The sequence below is a fragment of the Podarcis bocagei genome (assembly GCF_964188305.1).
Source record: "Podarcis bocagei genome assembly, chromosome: 8".
NCBI lineage: Eukaryota > Metazoa > Chordata > Lepidosauria > Squamata > Lacertidae > Podarcis > Podarcis bocagei.
The window spans coordinates 4,213,214-4,240,556 of NC_138133.1; the positions used below are offsets into that span (position 1 = coordinate 4,213,214).

A 27,343-nucleotide genomic window follows, 5' to 3' on the forward strand; every position below is an offset into this window, starting at 1 on the left:
GTCCCAACATGGTCATGGTGAGCTGATTCAGAGATCTGGTTGTAGGGGATGTTTTCTTGACTCCCTTGTCTTGCTCAGATCACTTCCATTTGAGGTTTAGGTTGATGGTGTTAAGCAGAGATGGTGAACTTGATAGAAGCTAATCAGGGGGCTTTGTGAGAAGCCTTTGAGAATATTTTCAGATGGTTGTGGGCAAAGTATAATGTGAGGTGTACCCCATCACCCATATGCTTGACCTTTGACCCTTGTGGCTCACAACATCAAGCAGGTGTGATTGACCACCTAGGTCCAGGAGACAGTGAATGTCTCTACAAGATGAAACTGTCCTGAAAGGAGGTGGCTGTGGAACTGCTCTGAAAAAGTTCTCTGTGGACTTGCAAACCTGCAGTCACAAATATTCTTTCTTTGTGAGGTCTCTCAAGTGTGTGGTTGCTGTCTAACTCTAAGCATTCTGGGGTTAGACTGGTCATTCAGTTAATCCTCAAGTGATTCCAGACTGCAACCCGTCAGTGCTGCTACTGTGAACAATTGTCTTTGCTCTGTGGGCTCTTCAAGCTGAAACCAGGACAGGACAGAAGGTCCTGGCGTGGACAACGCTGACTCCCTGAGTGATGTCTCCTCCAAGCTTGAGGGGGTGCTGGTAAAGGCATGAAAACATGGCACAAAACAACCTTTTAAACAGAATAGCTGAACAATTTCAATCTTTGTGGATCATTCTAAGAAATTCAACTTCAAAAATGGTGCAAGCAGAGCTTGCTTCCCTCATTCCTTTCTCTCTCCATTCCCCTTTTCCTTGTGTGTCACATCTTTTGCATTATAAGCCTGAGAGCCATAGGCACCAACTCTATAGGGCTGGTGTGTCTTCAGCCCCCCACCCCAGTCTGTCGCAGTGGGGCTAAGCACCCCAAAACCTGAGGAGCTGGGCCTCACAATGCACGTCACGACACATGTGACATCACACACACATGTTGGGTGGAACTTGGCACCTCTGCAGAGAGCAGGGACTTGCCTACTACTGATTTTTGTGAAATGATCTGAGAGTCTTTTCAGCTAAAGAGCAGGATAAAATGCTTTAACAAAATTAAAGTTATTTCAAAATTTACATGAATGAAGTGAGAAAGAAGGGAGAGAAAGTGGAGACTTAGCAGTTTACCAACTCGGTTATAGTATTGTACCAATCAAGATTATAACACTTTCACTACAATTCCCTATAGTTAGTGAGACTAGGAAAATGGCCATTATGATGGGGCTAGCTTTCTTGACCGGGGGTGGGGTGGGGGTGGTCAGCTAATACCAGAAGGTGCTTGCTATAATCAATAAGTGCAATGAAAATAATAAATGAGTCAGTTCTAATGTTTTTAGATGCCCAAAATGCACTTGATCACATAGAACAGAAATTTCTATTTTATACTTGCAATGCTTAATTTTGGAGGTAATTTTTTGAACTCTAAGAGACCAACATTTCATAAACGCATCATTAGACCATTGAGATAAATTGTCAGAAATCTGAACAGATGCCTTGCCCCACCAGACAAGCCATTCCTGCTCCTTTCATTGTGGATCCTAATCTCTATATTATAGCACATATCTTAAAATAATCTCTTAGTTGCTATAAACTAATATAATTAAGGATTTTTTTCTCCTGAAAACTATTAGAATGTGCTGTCAATTGGTTCTACAATTGTATAAATTGGTATCATCTGATTTAAATGATGACCTATTGCCATAGTAATGTTAGCTGGATGGAGTAACCTTGAATAGTTTGTGAGTCCTTCTGTCTCTCTGTTGTCCTCTCTTCTATTAATTTTTAATAGGGAAATTGACTTAAATATGGTTTTTCAGGGTTTAACAATTATCACACAAAAGGGATATTGTGTGGAAGTAAAAGAAAAGAAAAGAACAACAAAAAATCAAATGTTTTCATTATTTCCACCTAAGAGATTTTATTTTTAACATATTTAGGAAACGGGGAACTGATGGCAAGATTTGACCCAACAAAAGTTCCAGCTGTATCTTTGTACCCTGACCTTAAATAGCATAACCACAAAGTAATATAGTTAGTACCTTGCCCAAAGTAGACAGAACCGAATTTGAAAAATGGTCACACTTAGCCCTGGCATTATAAGAAAGCAAGAGTTGAGGCACAAAACTCCCTCACAGTAGAGGGATTTTGGAAGAAAAGGTCTGTCTAGTCCAGCCTAGAATCCTCTTTTTCACAGGGCCAGCCAGATGCTTCTGTAGGTCCTTCATCAAGAGAAGAAGGCAATAAATTGCCATTGCTTGCTCTTTTTAAAAAATTGTTCAACAAATTTTACATACCACTTAATTTTGGTAAAACCTCTAAGCAGTTTGTAAGAAATAAGAACATTATAAATAAGAAAGAGGTAAAGACAATAAAAAGCATTTAAAGATAATTAGAATTTACAGTAAAAGAAATTAAAACACGTCAACATCTACATCTCCTTTTTGTCTCCTAGTGACTGGTATCGGTAATCTGGCATCGTGAATTATAGCTGCTGGTAGACCATCCCCTATGGATATGTCTAATTCTCTCTTTCTTTTCTTAGAAGAAAACTTTCTTGATCATCTTAATAACAACATAACTTTATGACCAGGGTTTCTCCTTTTTGCCTTTGTACAAGGCTGACAGAGAAACATTTGCTACTTTGACAACCTTGAAACGAACTCCTGGAATGTCACCAACAGCATGACCTTTCCAACCAAAGGCAGCAACCAGAACTTCATCGTTCTCCTCAATGAAGTTCAAACAACCATCAATAGGAACAAATGCTGTTTTTTTTTTTTTTTTTGCCATTCTTGGTCAGCTGAACTCGGACATTTTTCCTGATGGCAGAATTTGGCTGCTTAGCCTCCATGTCAACTTTTTCCAGGACAATTCATTTGGCATGGGAAGCTCCCCCAAAAGGTTGGCTTTCAAAGCAGTGGCCAGGTGGGACTTCTTGTATTGTTTGTCATGCCACTTCTGATCACGTGGGTGACTGTGCAACTTCCTGGCAGTATGAAGCCCGCTACACTTGCCCATTGTGCTGTATGAGGATCCCGGGGAGGAATCCTCTTCTGATCTATTGATCATTATCACATCCTTTTTTTTTTTTTTACTGTATGTAGGTTGCAATTTTATTTTTTTTTATTTTTTTATAAAATTTTTATTGGTTTTACAAAATTTTTAGAAAACAAACAAACACTTAAAAGGACAGACATACACGTATAATTTCATAACATATTTTCATAAACCTCTTTTCTGGGACTTCCCCATACCCCCCCCCTTTCTGCATCCCAATGTCCAAAATTTTATAGCAACTCCCAATTGTTACTTTCCAACCTCTGTCATCTTAGTCCTCTCTATATTCTGATCTTATATCACTGTATCCCTTTGTTTCTAAGAACCACAACACTTTAACATTCATTAAGTTTATAATAGTCCTTGAGATAACTTTTAAATTTTCTCCATTCTTCTTCCACCGTCTCTTTTCGTTGGTCGCGGATTCTGCCTGTCATCTCAGCCAATGTCATATAGTCCATCACTTTCATCTGCCATTCTTCCAGAGTGGGTAGATCTTGTGTCTTCCAATACTTCGCGATGAGTATTCTTGCTGCTGTTGTAGCATACATAAAAAAAGTTCTATCCCTCTTTGACACCAATTGGCCGACAATGCCCAAGAGAAAGGCCTCTGGTTTTTTAGGGAAAGTACACTTAAGTACCTTTTTCATTTCATTATAGATCATTTCCCAGAAAACCTTAATCTTCGGGCACGTCCACCAAAGGTGATAGAAGGTACCTTCAGTCTCTTTACATTTCCAACATTTGTTATCGGGCAAATGGTAAATTTTTGCCAGCTTGACTGGGGTCATGTACCACCTATAAACCATTTTCATAATATTTTCCTTTAAGGCATTACATGCCGTAAATTTGATACCGGTGTTCCATAACCATTCCCAGTCAGCTGACATAATGTTATGACCAACATCCTGTGCCCACTTAATCATAGCCGATTTGACTATTTCGTCCTGTGTATTCCATTTCAGCAACAAGTTATACATTCTAGATAAATTCTTAGTATTGGGTTCTAACAATTCAGTTTCTAGTTTTGATTTTTCCACCTGGAAGCCAATTTTCCTGTCCTGTTTGAAAAACTCCATTATTTGGTGATATTGAAACCAATTTTGTACTTTATGTTTCAGTTTCTCATGACTTTGTAATTTGAATTTATCTCCATCCTGTTCCAAAATTTCCCAATACTTCGGCCATCCGACCTCCATATTGAGTTTCTTCACTGCCTTGGCCTCCACTGGTGACACCCATCTAGGGGTTTTGTTTTCCAACAGATCTTTATATCTTATCCAAACATTGAACAATGCTTTTCTAACAATGTGATTTTTAAAGGCACTATTCAGCTTGATTTTGTCGTACCATAGATATGCATGCCAACCAAAAGCATTGTTAAAACCTTCCAGGTCTAAAATGTCTGTGTTCTCGAGGAGCATCCATTCTTTCAGCCAGCAAAATGCTGCTGCCTCATAGTACAATTTTAAGTCCGGCAGGGCAAAAACCCCTCTTTCTTTAGCATCTGTCAATATTTTAAATTTGATTCTGGGCTTTTTGCCCTGCCAGACAAATTTCGAAATATCTTTCTGCCACCTCTTGAAACATTCCATCTTATCAAGAATCTGCAAGGTCTGAAACAAAAATAACATTCTAGGCAATACATTCATTTTAATCACTGCAATTCGGCCTAACAATGACAATTTCAAATTTGACCATATTTCTAGATCTTTTTTAATCTCTGACCAACATTTTTCATAATTATCCTTATACAAATTCACATTTTTGGATGTCAAATAAACCCCTAGGTATTTAACCTTCTTGACCACCGTCAGCCCTGTCTCCTCTTGGAACTCCTCTTTTTCCATATCTGTTAAGTTTTTTCCTAAAACTTTAGTTTTTTGTTTATTCAACTTAAATCCAGCTACCTGGCCAAACAGTTGGATTATTTCTAAGACCCTTTTCGTACTAGTGTTTGGCTCTTGCAAAGTCAATACTAGGTCATCTGCAAATGCTCTTAACTTATACTGTTTGGCTCCGACCTGCACTCCTTTAACCTGCTGGTCATTCCTAATCATATTCAGCAACACCTCCAGAACTGAAATAAAGAGTAATGGGGAAATTTGGCACCCCTGTCGTGTTCCTTTTTCTATCTTAAGTTCCTCAGTTATTACATTATTTACAATCAATTTAGCTTTTTGTTCAGAATATATTGCAGCCATACCATTCTCAAAACCTTGGCCTATCCCCATCCCATGAAGATTCTTTATCATAAAGCTCCAAGAAATATTGTCAAAGGCTTTCTCCGCGTCCACGAAAATCAGTACTGCTTTAGTATTTATATTCACCTCTAGCTTTTCCAAAATGTCTATTATATTCCTTACATTGTCTGCTAGGTGTCTTTTTGGGAGAAAGCCTGCTTGGTTCTTATGAATCTTTTCCATCAGCACTTTTTTAAATCTTTTTGCCAAAATGTCTGCAAAAATTTTGTAATCCACATTAAGTAGTGATATTGGGCGGTAGTTCTTCAGTTGAGTCTTTTCAGTCTCTGTCTTTGGTATGAGTGAAATATATGCTTCTTTCCACGATTCAGGTGCCTTTTTTCCCTCAAGGATCTCGTTACAGACTTCTTTTAGTGGTTGAATCAACCATTCCTTCAACGATTTGTAATATCTGGAAGTCAGTCCATCCGGTCCTGGAGATTTGCCCAGTTGCATATTCTGAATGGCAGCCTCTATCTCTTGTTCTGTTATTCTCTGGTTCAGATCCATCTTGCTTTGATGAGAGATTTTTTGTAATCCATATTTATCAAGGAAATTGTCTATATCTTCTTCATTTTGCGGGCCTTGAGTGTAAAGTTTTTTAAAATAACTCAAAAAGCAATTTCTAATTTCATTGGGTTTAGATATATTCTTTCCATCCACTTCTAGGCTTGTAACTGTATTTAATTTCTGCCTTTTCTTCAATTGCCATGCCAGAAGTTTGCCACATTTATTTGCTGATTCGAATGTCTTTTGTTTCATTTGCTTTATCTTCCATTCCATCTCTTGGTTCATCAATTCCATATATTGTGTTTGATATAACTTAATCTCTCTTAAAATCTCCTGGGACTTTGGTTTTGTTCTTAATTTTGATCATTATCACATCCTGTGGCAGTGAATTCCATACTTAGTTATGCTTTTTTTTGGACTGTCCAAAATCTGCTGCCAATCAGTGTCAACGGGTGACCCAAGTTCGAGTGGGAGGGGACAAAACTCTCTCCACACCAGGAGTTGCCAACCCACTTCTGTCCCACTACCTAATCTTACGTGGCCCATAACACAGTTCCCTCACTGGGAGAAGTGAAATCACAGGGAACCAGGCAGAGGGCCTTCTTGGCAGCGGAATGCCCTCCCATCAGATGTTAAGGAGATAAAGAACTACAAAACTTTTAGAAGACATCTGAAGGCAGCCCTGTATTGGGAGGTTTGTTGGAAGCAACCCAGCAACAGGAGCAGAGTATAATTATTATTATTATTATTATTATTATTATTATTATTATTATTATTATTATCATCATCATCATTATTATCATTATTATCATTATTATTATTAGGGCGCATTGCAATCCCAGTGTCCCCACCCTGCAACGACAAGGCAGGAGCTAGAAAATGGATTGGAACTGCCTCTTTTCTTTGCTACAAGTGAAGGTGATATGCAGCCTTCATCTCCTTGAGATTTTTGCAGCTTTTGGCTTTCCACGTAAAATAGATATTTAGTCCTGGGAAGCAGTGATGGAGCGTATCTAAATAGTGTCTGGGTCGGGCATGCAGGGCAGAGACGGAGCCTGCTGCAGCACCGGTGCAAGGGTGAACTCGTGCGCCCCAGTCCAGGAGAGTGGGCAGCAGCATTGCCACCCACTCTCCTCTCTCTGCTGGAGCTGCCGGCCATCTGTGAGGCAGCAGGAGCTTCCTTGCACGCCACAGCCTCTCTACTAGCCTAGGCCAGGCTTGACCGGGGACGGAGAAGCCACAGCCAGGCACACTGCAACCACTCTCCTTCCTTGGCTCAGGACTGACCTCGTTCGTGTCCTGCAGATTGGGCCACAGCCCCCATGGTCCCCCCCCACTACGCCACTGCTGGGCAGGCAGACATGACTGTGTCTCTTACAAACATACTTTCTAGTGAATGATGGCGTTCAGAAGGTTGACCTTACAACATGTTCTCTCATCCTGTAGAGGCTGCACATGTCACCCTTCCAACATGGATAAAACCTTGTGGCACCGACCTCTCCATTTGACACAATGCTGATATTGTTGAGGCGTGTGTTTGAGGTTGGGCTTCATAAGCCTTTGCCTTTAAGGTGGGCCAGCCTCTGAAAATAGCTCATGCTCAGAGTTACAGCCCCTTTTGACAGTAGGTATATGAGGAGCCTCCATGCAGATCGCGTGCCAGTCCCAATGCAGCCGAGCTCTTTATGAATGGGATCTGACACCTTCTCAAAATCTCTGTTAGGGAATCTTGTCATATTATATTACTGAGCTGTGGTTCAGGAAGGGTCCATAGCTCAGTGGTACAGTATATGCAGGGTTCAAACTGGCATTTCCAGTCAGCAGATGGTGTAAAGACCTGAGTGTGAGATCCTGCACAACCACTGCCAGTCTGAGTTGACAGTACGGGACTAGATAGGCAAATAAGCTTGACCCAATATAAGGCAGCTTCTCATGTGCTCTGATCCTGGAATAGGGGACAGGATGGAGAATAACTTGGACACTGTTCAGTGTTCCTTCTCTGCCTGTTTATAGCCCAGAAAGGCCTTGGGCTCTGTTAATCTCTAGCTCTGTGCACAGATTTTGTTTGTTTGATTTGCATGCCGCCTTTCATCTGAAGATTGCAAGGCAGTTGAGAACATAAAAATACATAATAAAACAAAAACAAAAACATTATTATTTATTAATAATAAAGGCCACCAGCACAGTGCTCTCTAGTTCAGGCAGTCCTTGACAGAGGATAGGATCTCAGCCAAAAGGACATTCAGGCTGATAGATCATGATTAGAAGGGAAAAGCTGACAAGCACCCAAACAAGGAATGGAGCAGATGTCCAGTGTCTGCTTTATGTAATGATTAGGAAAAACTAAGCTAAGCTAAGCTAAGCTGATTGTGTAGTGCCAGGTTTGGTGACTGCTCCCTCTGCAAAGGGATCACCCACAAAAATGAAGGGGGGCTCCACACAGTTATGATGTCATACTTGTGTCGTTTTCATTTCCGAAGCAGAGAACCTTCTCCCATCTGAACCAGTGTAAAGCAGGGAAGGGCATGTAGGGAGGCTGAGGTCTTCCTGCTCCTGCAGCCCAATCCTAGCTCCTTCACCTTTTCTCCCCTGCTGGAGTTTCAGAGCTTTAACAGAAGAGAACCAGTTGTGGGTGGGGAGTGGGGAGGGCGGACACGCTCAGGATCCACCCCCCTTCTCCATATGAAATCACCTCTACCAGCCTTGCTATATATTTGCTCAGGGATGCCCTGTGGTTTAAATCGCAATCTGATGTCATCACTACTATGATGACATTGGATTTCCACCTACAATATAGATTCAGCAGGCCAAGGTGAAAAAAGGTAGTAGGATTGTGCTTCTGGGCCTAGAAAAAGTTGCAGTAGAGGGCATTTGCCAATTCCAGCTCTAGTTTATACTTGGGTCATTCTATCCTGATTAGCTCCTCTTCCACTGCCCTCCTCTTCCCCTTCTCTGATCTTTCTTTCTTTCTTTCTTTCTTTCTTTCTTTCTTTCTTTCTTTCTTTCTTTCTTTCTTTTTAAAATTAGATTGTGAGTGAGCAGAGATGAACTGTCCTTCCTTTTATTTGATGCAAAGTGTTCAGATTTTAGAACTGTTGTAATGATGATGATAATTTTAAAATGATTCTTGCAATCATTTTTAAAAATGAGATGGATATGAACTCTCCTGGCCAAATATCATTTTCCATTCTGTAAGAAGGACCTAGAGTGGCAAGGATTGTCAGGTTCATCACCCCTCATAAAACTGACATGTGTTAACACACGTGGGGGAGGCAGCGGGAAGAGATTCTGAAGGCCAAATCTTGGCATCAACCACTCTTTCTGCGCTAAGCTCTTTCTTCCTGGGAAATACCAATGAGATCTCCCTACACTTTGGTTTTGGAAACCATATATGGTTAAATTATGCCCATGCTACTATTGAACCCTTCTTTGCAGTGATGGAAGAGGTGTTTGGTGGTTTTGCTTAAGTATTTAAGACATTAGTCCTTCGTACTGCCGACTTTGTTTCATTCCTTAGTTTCAGACTTCCCTTCTGAGAAATTGTGGTAACAGAGCAGCTCTGGAGATATTTGAAGATCACAAAACTCACTAGAACATTCCAATCCACTTCAGGCTGCAGAAGCAGCATTGACTTAGGTGATGGATTGTCCTCAGATAATGGGGGTGGGGGTGGGCAGACAGTTTTCTGTGCTGGCAAGATTAGATCTATCAGCCATTCCAATAACATTGATCCCCAGCACAGCTGATTCAGCTCCTTGTAATTTGGATGTGTGTGATAGTTACTGTACCAATAGTTACTATTGGTCTCAACCAACTCAATGTCTCTCAGGTATGTGTTATAGGAAGTTGACTAAGTATGATGAACTCGGACATGGAGGACGCTTATAGATGGATTCCTGGTCCACAGACAGATCCATTTTTCTACTATTAATTCCTTAAATTAAATGAACATATATATGAAAACCAGTTCCCAGCATTTCATCACACTCTGGTGTCTCATGTTAGCATAACCAAGAGACCAACACACTCAATCTAGGTTGACTGATTTGACTGATGCACTGAATTTACTTATATGCCACCTTTCCACGTTGACATTTCTGGTATTGGCCTTGCTGCACTCCAAGGAGCCTGGCTTAAATATATTTCAGAAGATAGGGCTAGGTGACATACAGCTGGCTTCTACACCTCTCCTCCAGAGGAAGCTGACAGCAGCAACAGGCAAACGTCGGAGAGGTCAAGGATAGTAAGCCTCTTCTCCAGCCTCCTGGAAATACCAGCTGCTGCTGCTGCAGGTCTTATTGCTTACTGCTGATGATATGCAGATAAGAAGCAACATTGTTCACAACTAGTGGGGAATGCCTGGCGCTGTTCGGGAATTTGAAGAAACCCAAGAAGATCATGATGAATATGCTTAATGGCATATTTTAATTTGAATTATAAGATGTAGAAATGTGGCTGTTTAAATAAAGTGGGTTGATAGTTCCTTTTTTGTGTGTTTTTAATGCTGTGAACTTCATTGGTGCTCTGAAGTAGCCATCTGACTGTTCTTGCACCATTTCACTGATACCCTTTCTTCTTTCTAAGTTTGTTTCTAAAATACCGTATTTTTTGCTCTATAAGACTCACTTTTTCCCTCCTAAAAAGTAAGGGGAAATATGTGTGCGTCTTATGGAGCGAATGCAGGCTGCACAGCTATCCCAGAAGCCAGATCAGCAAGAGGGATTGCTGCTTTCACTGCGCAGCGATCCCTCTTGCTGTTCTGGCTTCTGAGATTCAGAATATTTTTTTTTTCTTGTTTTCCTCCTCCAAAAACTAGGTGCATCTTGTTGTCTGCTGCATCTTATAGAGCGAAAAATACGGTATGCTGAAGGGGGGGAGCCAGGGGTTGCAGCAGTAGACATCCATCTGAGTTGCCTGATGATTTTTGAGGTGGATATAACAAATTGTGATGATAGTGGAAATTGGCAGGAAGCTTGTTTTTCCTCTTCTGACTTCCTCTTTAACCCCTCCCCCTCCCCCAACATTCTCTCTTGAGTTCCATTGACAGAATCAGACATTCCAAAACCAGTGGAGGTTGTAAGTAGAAAATTGTCTCTGCCAAGCTGACCCTCACCCCTAACACTGCAATTGTCTGCTTACTGAGCTCTCAGTATGTACCTTTTTTGCAGCTTACCTGGTGTCTAGTATGTCCTTTATTGCCGTATTATAGTTTATTGTCTATCATCGGGAGTGGGTTAACATGCTCCTCTCAAAATTAATGTTGATGTTTGTGCTCAGTGGTTCAAAGCCACATCTTTGGCAAGCAACCATATAAACAGTAACACACACACACACACACACACACACACACACACACAGTGCCCTGTCTCTTCTGATGCAGCTATCACAATATGTAATTGTGCCGTGTGAATTTTCTCACTTCAACAGTGGTTTGGAATGTGGGTTGTGAAACTCAGGAGGGAAATTCACATTACGTAGTGAATTTGACTAGCTGTTACAAAAAAACCATGGGTGTACCATTTTCAGAAGGAGCTTGGTTCATCTAGTTCAACCTCCATTCTTCAAATCTGGATTCTTGTCAACATCAGTTTTGTTATGTTGGTACTTGCTCCAGGATTTGATCAACTGCACCTGTCACTTATATTGTGGGTTCCTGATCTGGCAACGGGCAAGCCAGGCACATAAATAATAAAAGCATTATTATTATTATTATTATTATTATTATTATTATTATTATTACTACTACTATCTCAAGTCTTTCCATCTCAGTTTTTGCTATCCAATTGAACATGTGTGAGTATAATTATTTCAAGCTGTCATTCACATTGTCATTGGAATCTTTGGCTTGGTGCTTGGCTGAGTACCTGATTTACACCGTTACCTTCCCAACTACAACTTACATTTGCAATTTGATCCTTCAAAGGCTGCTCATGGCCTTCCAAGTTGTACTCCCATGTTGCACTCTCCATGCAAAATAATTGATGGGTTGCAGGGCACCCTACACGCTCCTTTGATCAGGTCTGGGAAAATCTTGCCAATTCTGTCTTTGACAATGTTGCCTTCAAAAATTAACAACTTCATTACAAAATGGCTTGAGAGCAGTACATGTGAAAAAGATCTAGGAGTCTTGGTTGACCACAAACTTGACATGAGCCAACAGTGTGACGCGGCAGCTAAAAAAGCCAATGCAATTCTGGGCTGCATCAATAGGAGTATAGCATCTAGATCAAGGGAAGTAATAGTGCCACTGTATTCTGCTCTGGTCAGACCTCACCTGGAGTACTGTGTCCAGTTCTGGGCACCACAGTTCAAGAAGGACACTGACAAACTGGAACGTGTCCAGAGGAGGGCAACCAAAATGGTCAAAGGCCTGGAAACGATGCCTTATGAGGAACGGCTAAGGGAGCTGGGCATGTTTAGCCTGGAGAAGAGGAGGTTAAGGGGTGATATGATAGCCATGTTCAAATATATAAAAGGATGTCACATAGAGGAGGGAGAAAGGTTGTTTTCTGCTGCTCCAGAGAAGCGGACACGGAGCAATGGATCCAAACTACAAGAAAGAAGATTCCACCTAAACATTAGGAAGAACTTCCTGACAGTAAGAGCTGTTTGACAGTGGAATTTGCTGCCAAGGAGTGTGGTGGAGTCTCCTCCTTTGGAGGTCTTTAAGCAGAGGCTTGACAACCATATGTCAGGAGTGCTCTGATGGTGTTTCCTGCTTGGCAGGGGGTTGGACTCGATGGCCCTTGTGGTCTCTTCCAACTCTATGATTCTATGATTCTATGAAAAGTACAAGATATATTGGTGTTTTGGTATTTTGGTCATTGGGCATTGAGTTTTTCATTCATGTTGCCATCTGTTCATTTCATTATTCATTAGACTATTTAGGGAATGTTTTAAAAGCTTCATAAGCCAATCACTGGTTAACTAGTAACACAATAAGGGACCAGTGACCAGTCTGACACTGGTATTGGAGTGAGAGCCAATTATCCTTATGTTGAGGCAAAGGGGAAAGAGTAACCCTATTATTTACTGTGAGCTTGACATGAAGTTAAACAACTGGGGAGGATGAATAAAGTTCTAGGATCAATCCCACTATCCTAACTCTCTATCTTCTTAGCAGGACCCTGGAGTAAATATAATGTTGAAGAACCTGAGCTTACCTCTCAAGGTGAAGTCAGTGAGACAAGAAATTACACAGCATCCCTAGTTCTGACAGGTGTCAACAGGCTGTGGAGGGGGAATGAGGGGGAACCTGACTAGCCAGGAACTGGCCACTCAGCAGCTATTGCTCAGCATCTCACCTGAGACACAGCCCTCGCCCCTGACTCTTCCCTTTTTGCCCTCAGTGAGCGCAAAGGCCTGTCGGGCTGAGCAGAAAAGAGCAGGCAGGGCTCTCAAGCAACCGACCAGCCAACTGCAAGCAATGGAGAGCTAGCCAGATGGGGTGGGGACAGCCCCAATGGGAGGAGGAGCTCATAACGTAAGAGTGAATGGGAACAGCCTCAGTTATGCTTTATTCCCATTAATATATCAGGTTCTGGGGTCCTTCCGGATGAAAAGACAGCATAAAAGTAAAATAATAATAATTTCCTGTGCAGTCCATGCTGTGCAAAAGGGAGACTGAGCATAGTCGCCTCTCAGGTGTGCATGATTGAACATTCAGCCCGTGGTATCCTCAGCATATAAATATGTTGTAGTCCTGCAAGAAGGATGAATTTATTGGAGCGCCGAGTCACAGCTGTATTCCTCCACCCTCTCAATGATTTACAGGAAAGGAGAGCTGGTTTCAGGGAAAGCTGCTATTTGACCTCTGTGTGTACCCAATCAGTCTAGCCAGAATGCGCTGCAGCAGTTTCTCCTCTCTAAGTTGGGGACAGACAGCTGGGGTTAAAAATTAACAATGTCTCATGCACATTTCTTGCAGGATGGAACTATGTTGAAGGATATACATATTTAGAATTTGGGCCAGATTCTGATGTGAACTTTGGACCGTATGAGAATGTTACTTCAGCACCGTGTCCTTAATGTTGCTGGCATTGTTTTAATATATATTAAAAACGGGATGAGTCAGTCCAGATTTATAATCTTTCAGTGCAATTCTTCCCATGTGAAAGAGTACTGGCACAATTAAGTGAAGTTGACTTAGTTGGGACCAGCTACCAGGCTGCATTACACTGGAGTAAGTTGAAAACTCATAAAGCTACATAAAGCTCATAAGGTTACATAAAAGCAAGTTTTTGTTTCACGTTAGCCTCATTCAGCTGCTTACCCATCTTCCTATATACTTTCCTACTTTATACAACTCTAAATATAAAAAAGGAAATGGCTGTACTAAAGCATCATTTAATCAAAAGCGAAAAGGTTGAAGAGATATAACATTATGTAACAACCCCCTAGGACAGATTCAGGTAGGTAGCCATGTTGGTCTGACGCAGTAGAGATGTATTAAAAAAATATAAAAAATGTCCAGTAGCACCTTAGAGACCAAGTAAGTTTGTTCTTGGTATTGCAAGTTTCTTTGTGAGGTTGATGGACTTCCATTTCCTGCGGCTCAATGTGGTGCCTTCCATGGTTCTAGATTCAGGTAGGTAGCCATGTTGGTCTGATGCAGTAGAAAGAGGTGGTTGCTTAATCCTTTCCCTCCTTGATGCCTTTCCACACTGAAAGGTAAATGGCCTTTCTCCCCTCCCAAATTCCAAACACATTTGGAGAGGCAAATATGCATTTGGAAGTATTTTGTTGGAGGAACTTGCTTTTCCCCAGGACTCCTGGTCTTTTGCTATATGCCAAATACAGTGGTACCTTGGTTTACGAACTTAATCCGTTCCAGAAGTCCGTTCTTAAACCAAAGCATTCTTAAATCAAGGCGTGCTTTCCCATAGCAGTGAAGGACTCAATTTACAAATGGAACACACTCAACAGGAAGCGGAACATGTTCTGCTTCCAAGGCCAAGATCACAACCAAAATACCTACTTCTGGGTTTGCAGCATTCTTAATCCAAGTTGTTCATAAACTAAGCTGTTCTTAAACCAAGGTGCCACTGTATGGGTAGGTAGGCTTTAAGATTCAACTTCCACAGGGAGCAATCCTATGCACAAGCTGACATAAAGCAAGCCAGTGTAAATGAAGCTGGTGTAAACTGATCCAAACCCTGTTCAAGCAGCACGGCTGCTGCTGCTCTGCCTAAGCCTGGCAGAGGGAAAACAAGCCTTCAAAATAGGGTCCTATGCTGAGGTGAATGGGTTTAGGATCCCGTCTAAGTCTCCTGTCTCTGGTCCTGTCACTGGAAGGCCCCTGTCTTGGGATTTCCAGAGGCCTTCAGAAGCTTCAGCTGAGCTGCGATGAGCATGTTCCACTGGTTTATCTGCCAAGATTTGCAGGATCCTAAACTGCTCATCCAGGTGGATCTTACCATAGTATGACCCCACAGCTGGTCTGGACATTACACATAATCTATCTTTAGATCTAAAAGGGACGCAGGTGGTGCTGTGGGTTAAACCACTGAGTCTAGGACTTGCTGATCAGAAGGTTGGCGGTTCGAATCCCCGCGATGGGGTGAGCTCCCTTTGCTCTGTCCCTGCTCCTGCCAACCTAACAGTTTGAAAGGACGTCAAAGTGCAAGTAGATCAATAGGTACCGCTCCAGCGGGAAGGTAAACGGCGTTTCCGTGCGCTGCTCTGGTCACATGACTGGTCACATGACCCGGAAGCTGTACGCCGGCTCCCTTGGCCAATAAAGCGAGATGAGCAACCCTAGAGTCAGCCACGACTGAACCTAATGGTCAGGGGTCCCTTTACCTTTAGATCTGTTTCTTTTAGACCACTTCCTACCACCATCACCTCAGGATCTATTTCCAGGCAGTAGCCTGTAATGCTGGTAGCAGTTTTCAGAACTTGTTTTCAAAAATTGGATTGATTTAAAGCTTGACAATTATTTCATTCATCTAAATCATCCAGAAAAAGAGATTGATGTGATTCACTTATTTAAATCAGCTTTCTCATTTTGAAATCCATGTATTTCCCAAATAACCATGCAACTAACTGGTTGCTGCAACAATTAAAACAGACTGGCTTGCACCTAAATAGAGCCTTTAATACGACCCAGAATCCTTGGTCCTGCAGCCCACATGCATTTTGCACTGCATAATTGTATCTGCTCAGAGACGTGACACAGATTTCTGTTTTGCTTTCTCTCTACACATACAGTCACTATGCAAGATCACTTTTTTCAAAGCTAAGGCCAATGAGTCCCACTCAAGAAGTGGGGCATACAAATAAATGTGCATAATATCAGGCAGTTGCGAGTATCCAGAACTTCCCAACACTGTGAGTTAGAACGTAAATGCCCATGCTGCTTGGTTGTTAAGAGACATACATATTCACAATCCGAGACACGGGCACATTGTAGAGGAGGAGGAAGGCATTAAAAAGTGTGTTTTTAATACACTATTTTTGTTTTGCTGCTATTTCCTTTAGGTTTTTTGTTTGTTTGTTTGTTTTTTGTCTTAACTTCTCAACCTCCAGTTTTTACTAAGTAAGTTCCTTGTGTAAACATGTTGAAATATTTATAAGAAATTAGGTTTCCCTTAACCTAATTTTGTGCCCTTTAACATATTGGTGTGAAAAAACAAAAACTGCCATTAATTTAAAACATTTTATCAATCAATCAATGTTTATTATGGCAAACAACCAACATATTTAAACCAGAATTTCTGCATAATTCTCTACATAAACAATAAAACCTATTGATCTGAGGTTTAAAACATTTAAAGCAATTGCCATAATACTGTTATCACATAACAGCACATATATTTTCCAAATAAAAGATTCATTCTTTTTAAAATACCGTATTTTTCGCCCCATAGGACGCACTGCCCTATAGGACGCACCTACTTTTTTTGGGGGGGGGGGAAATAAAGGGGGAAAAACATTTCCCCCCCCCAGACATGGGGCTGGCGCGGGGGAAACCCAAGCTTCCCCCGACCCCAGCCACCAGAACAGCCTGCTATCCGCAAGCCTAGGGAGCCGCGCCGGTCTCCCCAGGCTTGTGGAGAGCTGCTTGAAGCCCGGGCGTGCTCTTCAGCATGCCCGAGGCTTCGGAATGCAGGCAGCTCGGCGCAACCTTCGGGAGCCTGGCGCAGCTTCACGCCGGGCTCCTGAGGGTTGCGCAGAGCTTCCTGAAGCCTGGAGAGCGAGAGGGGTTGGTGCGCACGGACCCCTCTCGCTCTCCAGGGTTCAGCGAAAGCCTGTATTCGCCCCATAGGACGCACACACATTTCCCCTTCATTTTTGGAGGGGAAAAAGTGCGTCCTATAGGGCGAAAAATTTTACACACGTTTTTGTGGACAAAGAGACAGATCTGTTATCTCACATTGGATTAATCTCTAAATTCCAATCGCCATCACTTACTATTTTTTCCTGTAAAAAAGTCAAATGTCTTAATTATTTAATTTTATAATGGAGCGATTAATATTTGGTGCATAAATATGCACTCCTTACTGATTAAACAAAAAGTAACTCCCAAAAACAAAACCTTTACTGAAAATATACCACCAATAGTAAATCAAATTTTCTTTTACATTAACTCTAAGGTGATGAAGATAGCTTTATCTTTAGTTTTCGTTGGGGCCAACTTCTAGGGGCTGCGGGGGCTTCAGCCCCCACAATAAAATATTTGAGGGGCCCCCACAAAGTTGATGGGCATTCCCATTCAAATAGTGTGTGTGCACTGCATCATGTGATCGATGATGTGGGCTTACCTGGGCCCCACAATATTTTATTCAAGTTGGCACCCTGGTTTCATTAATGTGCATACAGAACACGTTTCTGTACAGTGCACACTGGTTATAACCTCAGTTAACGTGTTTGCCTCACATATGACTCCAAACCACCAACTCTTGCTTGCCTCTAATGGTTTCCATCCTGAACTGATTTTGCAAACATGTTCTAGCCATGTTCCAGTGTGAGCTCTGAGCAGGGCATAGTTCAAAAGCTGGGAAGTGAAGAACATACATTTGATTCATTTCAGTATTGATACCTCTGCTTGCCCATTATATTTGTATAAGGAAACTCACATGCTGGTTATTCCATGCACTTTAGCATTTGTACTGTACAGCACTATGTAAAACAGCTCAAAGACCAAGTGGTGTGGAAAGGAATGAGAAGTGAAGCATGCCCTGGGTCAGCGTCTTCCCAGGCACCTGAGGCCTGCTTCACACACAATGATTTTTCAGTGTCAAAACTGTGTGTTGATCCAGCACAGTGGTCACTTGCATATTTGTTTCATTGCAGATACATGTACGTGATGGGAAGATTTCCACAAATATGAGGATGACTGTTTTAAAGACTAAAGGAAGCCACTGCCTCCATAGCATCACCGCCCACCCAGGGCCAGCCCAATACATTTTGGCACCTGAGGCGAACCACCAAATGGCTCTCCCATCCCCACCAGGAAAGAAGGGGTGAGTGAAGATCCATTATCAGGAACAAAGCAGGGAATAGAGATTTACATGGGGATCTGCTGCCCCTGTGGATCTGCCGCCTGAGGCAGTTGTCTCACTTTACCTCACCACACCAGCACAAAATAACATTTCAGAATGAAAGTATACTCCAAAACATCAGAGCCTAAGGGTTTCTTAAAGAGGTGCTTATGACAATCACACGGCTATGTTACACACAACCACTAAATAGCAATGGTGGGCCTAATGGCGGAGAGAATAGATTTTAACAGCAGTCTCCAAATACAGGGTGTTTGTGTGTTGAGTTCTCTGCAATGGTATCAACAATACTAGCACTCAAAGGTGCCAACAATACCAGCACTACTCACTATGGCTAAAGTGCAGCAAGAATGCCATCTTCTCTCAAAGAATGGAATGGAAGTGTAACACTTAATTCTGAACCTTTACTTAGCGGCACATGTCAAGTGCAAGCATTTCATATCTATCCATCACAGAGTGTGCTGTTTTAATCACTCCTGAGGTTAAGGACATTTGAAAGTTTGCTCAAGGTCACCTTAAACATTATAGGGGTGCAACAACTGATTTGAATCTGAAAACTTAATTGTGTGTTGCTGATTTGTAAGGCCTTCTTTATCTGAAGATCTAGTAAAGTGGTGAAGATGTAGAAGGGTGACTCCACTAGCACTGTGAATTGGCAGATACTCATCAAAAGTGAACAGCTATACCAACTAAATACTAGGGTTGGAGACTAGTTAATTGGCCACTCAAAGAATGCCCGTTGCCTGCTGATTATTTGACCAGTCAGATATTGTCAAATAGCCAGGGGAGCCCAGAATATCCTTATGCAGGTAGTGGCTCTGTGCCAAAGTTTTAACTGTCGTTTTCGTGAAGGTTTTCAGAACAAAGCCGAATAGTTACCCTCATCTTCATATAGTCATAGAGCTGGTGATGCAAAGCTGAGGCCAGGAAAATAAAGGTGAGAAGAAAAGAATATTGATGAAGTGTAATTGCAGAGACCTTTTAAGTGGCCGAGCATCACACAGAAAAGGCAGGCATGCTTCCAGGGGCACGGATTCCTTCCTTTTTAAAAGTTGCAAAGGATCCTCAACTGCAACTGTTTCTTGGGGAGCATGAATCCTGCCAAATTTCAGGTGGATAACTGCAGTAAGCTCCCACAAGTGTAGCTGATACTGTGGGCACTTTAAAAAAAGGAAACAATCACTTAATTTTATCTTTGGAGGGGCAACTGGTCTGTAAAATGCAATACGTGAGAGATACCCTTGGGCAAGAAACCTGCCAAGTAGCAAAGTGCTCAGGAGCTTTTGCACTATGTATCTTTAAAGCTCTTTCATTACTCCTAAATTCACCATATTGGTAAATGGTCACAGGTCTGGATATTTCTGTTTTTCAAATGGAACTAGACAAGGCTGTCCCCGCAAGCTGGAAACGTTTAATTAACTGTTAATGATGTAAGGGGCGACTGCTTGATGAGACTTGCTTCTGGAGGAAACAGTAGAGAAGAATCTTGGTCGCAGGGAAGGGCATCACTGAATAGGATACCTGAAGGAGCGTCTCCACCCCCATCATTCTGCCCAGACACTGAGGTCCAGCGCTGAGGGCCTTCTGGCGGTTCCCTCCCTGCGAGAAGCCAAGTTACAGGGAACCAGGCAGAGGGCCTTCTCAGTAGTGGCGCCCTCCCTGTGGAACGCCCTCCCACCAGATGTCAAAGAAACAAACAACTATCTGATGATTAGAAGACATCTGAAGGCAGCCCTGTTTAGGGAAGTTTTTAATGACTGATGTTTTAATGTATTTTTAATCTTTTGTTGGAAGCTGCCCAGAGTGGCTGGGGAAACCAGATGGGTGAGGTATAAATAATAAATTGTTGTTGTTGTATGGTGTTCTATCAAGTGTTGCGTGGAATCTCCTTTTTAATACCACTTCTAGCTAATAAAGAAAACCCAAATCCCAGCAGTGCTAAAGCCTGCTCTGGTGTAGAAGGTGAAGGCGATGAGCTAATGGGCAACGAGAATGCCTTGGGGCAGCACGTCCTGTTTGGCTGCTTGAGGCAAAACAAGAGGCGCTCCCCTGCCCTGACCCCTCGCCAGCGCCACCAGACCTGTCGTCTGCACCACTCGCCCTGCCACATCCGCTGCTGTAAGAGAAGCAGCATCAAAACTGGTGAGATCTTGCCCAGAACTGGTGCCGATGCCAGCCCCGCTTCTCGGCCACTGGTGGAGAAGCAAACAGGGTGCCTGCGGGGGCACCGCTATGGGGGGCTTCCACTGCCTGGGGGCTGGGATGGCCCAGGTTTGCTCTGAGAAAGTATCAAGGCACCGGAAAAAAGGGGGATGTGAATTCCTTTAAACTAATCATATTGAAATGGCACAGGGCCGAATACTATACAAACATAATAAAAATTGCCACATAAATTACCACAACAAGGATATTCAAAATATTAAATATTTTATATTTTATCCTTTGGTGCAGTAGAATGTAAATCAACAAATGAATAAAGAAATAAAATAAAGAAATAAAATCTCTGCAGTTCTCAGTAATGTTAGATATCTGAACTGAAAACCAACAGCTTCACATTGAAGTTCTTCTATTATCTTCACTTTGTTTTGTCAGTTGCTTCTGAAATGACTTCCATTGCCAGCTTTTATTGACACAGGACTTTAGGTTTATTCCAGAAAACAAAACCTAGAACCTAGTTCAGGCATGGGTATCGAACCAGCATGTTCAACAGCAATTTCCATCTTTTCCTTCAACACTTTTCTTCTTCTTTACACGTGTCATCTAATGGGCTGTACCTGCCTTCCAGCTTTTCATGCACATTCTGTATTAGATTTTATCAGTGTTTTTTTCTAGGGGGACGCAGGGGTATGCGTACACCTAAACATTTTGTGAATCTCTGTACTTTTGTCCATTTACTGTATTTATTTTTCCTGATTTGAACTATAAAATGGTGAATTTCTTGAGTCAAAATGAGAGTACCCCTAAACGTTTTGTTTTAGAAAAAAAGCACTGGATTTTATCTTTTTAGCTTGTAAAATTCATTCCAGACTTATTTATGATTGGCTTGCTAGAATTTATGCTTCTCATTTGGATAAGACTTTTTGCCATGGGGAACACAAAGGTGTGCATTTTCAAATGCATTGTACACACACACACAAACACACACACACACACGTGCATCTATCTATCTATCTATCTATCTATCTATCTATCTATCTATCTATATCTCCCCTACATGGACTCATGAAAGCGTTCACATCTGACCATGAGCTCCTCTCATTGTCTACTAAAGAAGACATTCTGTTGCTCCCATAAGAGACAACTATGAGAGGGAGCGGCTCATATGTCCTGAAAAGAATTTCACCCAGTTGTTTTTTTTACCCAAGTCAATAACTTCTGGCACCAGCAATTATCGACTGGCCTCACGTTTGCTTGGAGGAGGTCACATGACCTTTTGACCCTAAAACTAGAGGACGGAGACTAAAATGCAAACAGCACCGAAGGATCGTGAGACTGAGTGAAACAGCCGAAACCCTAGAACTCAGGATCACCCAATGAATTTAGCTGATGGAAGGGTCAGAGCAGACAAGAGAAAGTGCTTTGCACAACATTAGCTTATGCAAGCCCTTGCTATAAATTTAGGTTGCTTTTTAAAGGACTTTTAGAGACTTTTGAAATATTAAGGACTTTGTAGATGCTTTAAAATAAATAATAGATTAATTAATTAGTGAAGGATAGGCCTGTCCATAGCTGTTGGGGACTCCTCAGGGTAGCTCAATGAAGCCTCCACATTCAGGAGCAGTGCACTTTGAAATACTGGAAGTGGGAAGGTGGACAAAACTCCCCCCTGGTTTGATCCAGCAGGGTCGTTCTCCCATTATTACATTACATGATGCCACACTGAGTTTTTCATTCTTTTCTGGGGCTTAGCTTCCATGCCATAGTTTCAAATATTGTTGGGTTCGGAGGAGAGGACAGTTCAGTTGGTATGCCAGCTGCTGCACTCCTTCCCAGAAAAGGCGGACTAGACCATCTAGATGAAACTACTGCCACAGTTGAGAGTTCATCCAAGAGCACATTTACACCAATTTTATGCCATCTTCGTTGGCTCTCTGTTTTGTTTCCAAGCCTAATTCAAAGTGCTGTTTTTGTTTTGTTTTTAACCTTTAATGAACTAGTTGCTTTGGGACCAAGGAAACAGAGGGAAACAAATGTACCTGCAGGTTGAAATCCTTGGGGGAGGCCTTTCTTTAAGGCCTGCCACTATTTGAAGTATGCTAGATGGGTACAAGTGAGAGAGCCTTTTCAGTGGTGGCACCCAGGATTTGGAACTAGTTGCCCTTCAATTGTTTGCTCTTAGATTGTATTCCAATGAGTTTTTCACTCAGGTAGTGGTTGACTGCTTATCCTTCTGTTGCTGATGTGTTTGCTCTTATTGCCTCTCCTGCTATACATTATGTTGTTTTTATTGACTTTTCCTTGAGTATTGTTTTAAATGCTATTGTGAGGTGAGGGTGGGTGTTCTCAGGCAACAAAGACACCCATCATACAGCCTGATATGCCCACCCAATAACCACCATCGTTCTACTAAACTAGATTATACATCATTAAATTCAATCTACTTGCTGGCAGATCTTGTCTTTTTAAATGTTTTGTACAGTACCTAGATTCAAAAATCAGTATTTACCTATTCATACATACATACATACATAAGAAGAGGAGTCTGGATTTGATATCCCGCTTTATCACTCCCCTTCAGGAGTCTCACAGCGGCTCACATTCTCCTTTCCCTTCCTGCCCCACAACAAACCCTCTGGGAGGTGAGTGGGGCTGAGAGACTTGAGAGAACTGTGACTGGCCCAAGGTCACCCAGCAGCTGCATGTGGAGGAGCGGAGACACGAACCCGGTTCCCCAGATTACAAGTCTATCGCTCTTAACCACTACATCACACTGGCTCTTATCGCTTTTTTCTAGAAAACTAGGTGGTTTCTAGAAAACTCACCATGAAGTTGTTACAGTAAGTTCTACATTTTTTAACAACAAAAAAGCTGTGCCGGTATTGCATACCATTGAGTACCCCTGAAAAAATAATAAGATATCGCATAAGATATTGAGACCCTTAAAATGGCTATTACACTTAAGGCTTTATAGCTGGTACTATTTTGCTGAGCAAGATCCAGTCAAAAGCAAGCACATGCTTCAGTTTCTTGACCTGCAAACAATGGGACTGAAACCTGCCTAACTTGGGCTTTTGCGTGACTGTCACTCTGTGCCTCAGCCAGAGCTTAGCAGTGTCTTCCAGGCATGTGTCGCCCACTTACGCGCAAGGCTCAGACTGGATCCTGCCGCTGCCCCCTCTCCTCCCCGCGCCCGGCCCTCGGGCAAGGACTGAAGAGCCGGCTGGACCGGAAGGATTCCGCTCTCGGCTTTGAGTCCCTCTCGGGGAGGTGAGGGATCTGGTTCCCGGGAGCCCACCACCCGCTCCCCGCGCCGAGGGAGGAGCTGCGCTCTGGCCGCTCCCCGGCCCCCGGGCGCAGCAGGAAGGACGGGGCGCAACTCTTCGCCGCGGAGGAAAGAGAAAATGGAGGCCCCTCTCCACTGGCTCGACGCGTCTGGGAATCGAGAAAGATCAGGCTAGATTCAGGGATCTGACCTTGCCGATCTCAGGGGAAGATGGCAGCAGAGGGGAGTCCCAGCAATAAATAGCTGGCCCTCGGCCTTCGCCTGCTGCGTCCCCGCTGGCTTTCACCTCTGGATTTTGTGCATGCTTTGTTTTTTAAACGAGCTAAACCTGTGAGTGTGTGTGTAATAAATATAGTATTAAAGATCCCCCTGCAGTTATCCAAAGCTACTTTCCTCACAGCATGCACCAGTCAGTGGCCACGGCGCGCTCTGGCGCTGCATTTTGGGCGGGGGTTGTTGACACCCCGAGCTTCCCCCGCGGCGCCCCGTCCGGCTCGGAGCCCAAGTCCAGTTTTCCCGCAAGCGGCTGGACGCCCCCCGCAGGCTGCCTTTGCACGTTTGTCGAAGGATCAAGAAACGGGTCCATTTGGAGGCGCGGCGCAGGCTCCGCTCGCTCCCGCAACTAGCAGCGCTTCAAAGTTTTGCATCCTACTTTGGCTTGTTTGTGTGTGTGTGTGTGCGCGCGCGTATTTGTGTGTGTGCATATGTGCGCGCGTGTGCTTAAAGGGGAAGCCCCTGCACTAGACAACATGCTTGCCGGCCTGCCCTCCGAGCGCGGGAGGGGGGAGAGGAGCCACCGAGGGGGCGGGCGAGGAGCGCGCGCGCGCGGCCGAAGGCGAACCGGTGAGCAGGGGGCAGGATCGGGCTGGACGTGGCGGCGCGGCTCCTGCGGCTCGTCCGCGCCGAGCAGAGACTGGGGGAGACCCAGGGGCCGAGGCGAGCGACTCCCGCGGAGTTAGCCCGGGCTTCGCGGAGGCAGAGGGAAGCCCGCCATGGAAGCCCCCGAGAGCAGGCCGGCAAGAGCGCGACCTGGAGGAAAAGCGGAGGACGGCGGCGAGAAGCAGCAGAGCGGCCAGCTGCCAGGGCGCTGCGCCTGAAGTCCGGTCCGGGTTTTGCCTCCAGCCCCGGAAAGCGGCGAGAGCAGCAGCAGCAGCAAGAGCAAGCGGCCGCCCTTTGCAATGTGGTCGTCCGCCCGCGCCGGTGCTCGCCGAGCGAGGCTGTAGAGGAGGCTTGGCCGAGAAGAGGCTCCGAGCGAGGGCTGCCTCCGCCCGCGGCCGCCCGCCCGCCTCGCGCAACTTGCCCGCCCCCCCCCCGACCTGCCCTCCTTGCATGCCGGCCGCCCTCTGCGTCGGGCTGGGCAGCCCCCCCGGCTGAGGCGCCAGGCGGACGCGGCTGGGCCACCTCGGGGCAGGTGCCGAGAAGACCGGCCACCTCACCCGGGCGGCGCGCGCTCCGGATCGGGACCTGTAATCCGGCAGCGCGCGCGCAACGCGCACACCCGGACTGCCCGGAGCGGCGGCGGCGGCGGCGGCTGCTCCGCGTCCTCCTCTTCCCTGGCTCCCGCTGCTCCTGCTTCGGCTCCGGATCGCTCGGCTTCGGGTAGGTGCGAGAGTCCAGGGCCCCCCCCCTCCTCTGCGAATGCGGGGCGGAGGCAGGAAAGTACCGCGGAAAAGTTTGCGAATGCGGGGAAATGCTGGCCTTTCCCGGCGGGGGCTGCCGGCGGAGCGGCGCAGGTCCTCTGGCCCCCGGCCCCCTTCGCCCTCGCCTCCCTCCCTCTCTCCCTGCCTGCCTGCCTGCCTTCCGGGGAGGTGTTGCCGCCGCCACGGCTCCTGCAGCAGCAGCAGCCGCCACGCCGGTCTCAGATCAGTGGCTCCAGACAAAAAGCGAGCGGGGATTTGGGGTGGGGGCCGCGCGCGGGTCTCAGCAGCGCCGGCGGCACAGGAGGTGTGTGTCCCCCCCCCGCCCTCGAAGCGGCTGGCTCCCCCCCCGCCGCGAAGTCGGGTCTCCCCCCCCCCCCAGCCCGAGCCAACCCGGGGCAGAGACCTGAGCGCCTTCTTTCCGGACGAGGCCGCCGGCTGCGGGCTCTTTCGTCTCTCGTAAGTGGCGCCCCCTCGGCCGCTCCGCGGGGTCCCGGGTGCTGTTTCGGGGGGCGCGGGGAGCGCGCGCTGCGGAGCAAAGTTTTGTTGGCGAGCTTCAATCTCTCTCTCCCCCCCCCCGCCGCCCGTCTCTCCGCATCCTTATCTGGAGGTGGACAGATGCCAGGTTCGGGGGCGCAGGATTTATTGCGCGCCCGCCTCCCCTCCCCGCCTCTCCGGTCCCTGCGCCCCCCCCCGCCCCCCGGGCCGCCTAATCGGTGCTTCGTTTCCCAGGTTACAGCCGCGGTGTCTGCAGCCAGCCAGGCGTTGGAGGCGGCGGCTGGGTCTGGCTGACCCTCCACGTCGCGCCGGCTCTCGCTCGGCGGATTAGCGCGGCGCCCGGCCCGCCCGGAGCGCCACTGCGGGGCTGTCAGCCGCCTCGACGCTGCCTTCCCCGCCAGGGGCCGCCGAGCCGGGACGAGCCCGGGGGCGCCTCCTCGCCTGCTGGCCGTCGGGACGGGGGGGGGGGAGGCCGGGATTGCTGCCCCGCCACTGATCTGAAGCGAAGAACGTGGAGGCCGAGGGAAAGGAGAGGGAACCCCCTTCCTTTTCTAGTTATTTTTTTCAATGGGAAAGGGCTGCGTTTCCGCTTTAGCCCCTGGCTCCGGACTACTTGGGGGGCTGCAAAGCAGAGGAGCTCGCGACCCCCGGCGCTTCCCTGCACTCTGAGACTATTTTGCAAACTGGCAGAGCCGCTTGCGTGGGTTGTGCTGCTTGCCTGTTGCCTTTCGCCCATGTGGCGGCGGCACTTCCCCCCTTTCCAGTTTGGTAGTTAGCCGTCTGTTTCCAGACTTTCTGGTCGTGTGCCATTCCGCAGAGTTGTGTTTGTGTGTGCTGGTGCCTCGAGGGACTCCGATGGGGCAAGCCGCGCCTTTCTGGCAGAGTGGCTTTCTCCTCCCCCAGGGTCAACCCTTTCCCAGTTCCTTGAGGGGGGGGGAACCCCCTGCCTGGGAGCCTCATCCCACACCCCTCCCCCAGCCCTTCTCTGGAGACTCCTTCCAAGATGGCACTGGGGGCCTGGTCATGAGGCACAGAAATCTGTGTCACTGCCTGCCCAGGGGCAGCTTGGTGCTTCCTCTCAACCAGCGCAAGAGGCTGAAGTGAGTGGAGTTGGGGATATCGAGAGCCCTTTCACAACCCCTAAACTGACCGCCTCTTCACCTCCCAAGTCAGGGCCTTCTTGATGGGGGGAGGGGTCTTGACCTATTTTACCTGTGGTTTCACGAAATGTGATTTGGCTGTTTTGTGTTCCACTGCTTATTGTGATGGATGGCAAATGCCAAATATGTGGCCAAGAGGTGGTAGACTACAACCTCCTTCCGTTGATGGACACTGCATTGGCAATCCAAAACCACTGAGCATCTTAAATGTAACCACGCTGCTGTTTAGAAGGCAGGGAGTAATAGTAGATAGCCATGATTTGAGTGTCA

General features: G+C 45.4%; 1 protein-coding gene, 1 long non-coding RNA gene and 1 pseudogene across 3 annotated transcripts in view; 2 read left to right on the forward strand and 1 right to left on the reverse strand.

The window, feature by feature from the left end:
• LOC308594050 overlaps positions 1-20,754 on the forward strand; it is a 34,947-nt gene extending 14,193 nt beyond the window's left edge. The window contains exon 3 of the long non-coding RNA XR_014011267.1: positions 18,130-20,754. This is a non-coding gene — a long non-coding RNA (uncharacterized lncRNA). The remainder of the gene's footprint in view (positions 1-18,129) is intronic.
• LOC308593898 (small ribosomal subunit protein uS12 pseudogene) lies at positions 2,548-3,065 on the reverse strand (annotated as a pseudogene). Its single transcript has one exon. The product of its transcript is annotated as a small ribosomal subunit protein uS12 pseudogene (transcript).
• A 4,325-nt stretch (positions 20,755-25,079) lies between the features above and the next one.
• CXXC5 (CXXC finger protein 5) overlaps positions 25,080-27,343 on the forward strand; it is a 67,938-nt gene continuing 65,674 nt past the window's right edge. The window contains exon 1 of the mRNA XM_081206615.1: positions 25,080-25,377. The gene's annotated coding sequence lies outside the window, so the exon portion shown is untranslated. The remainder of the gene's footprint in view (positions 25,378-27,343) is intronic.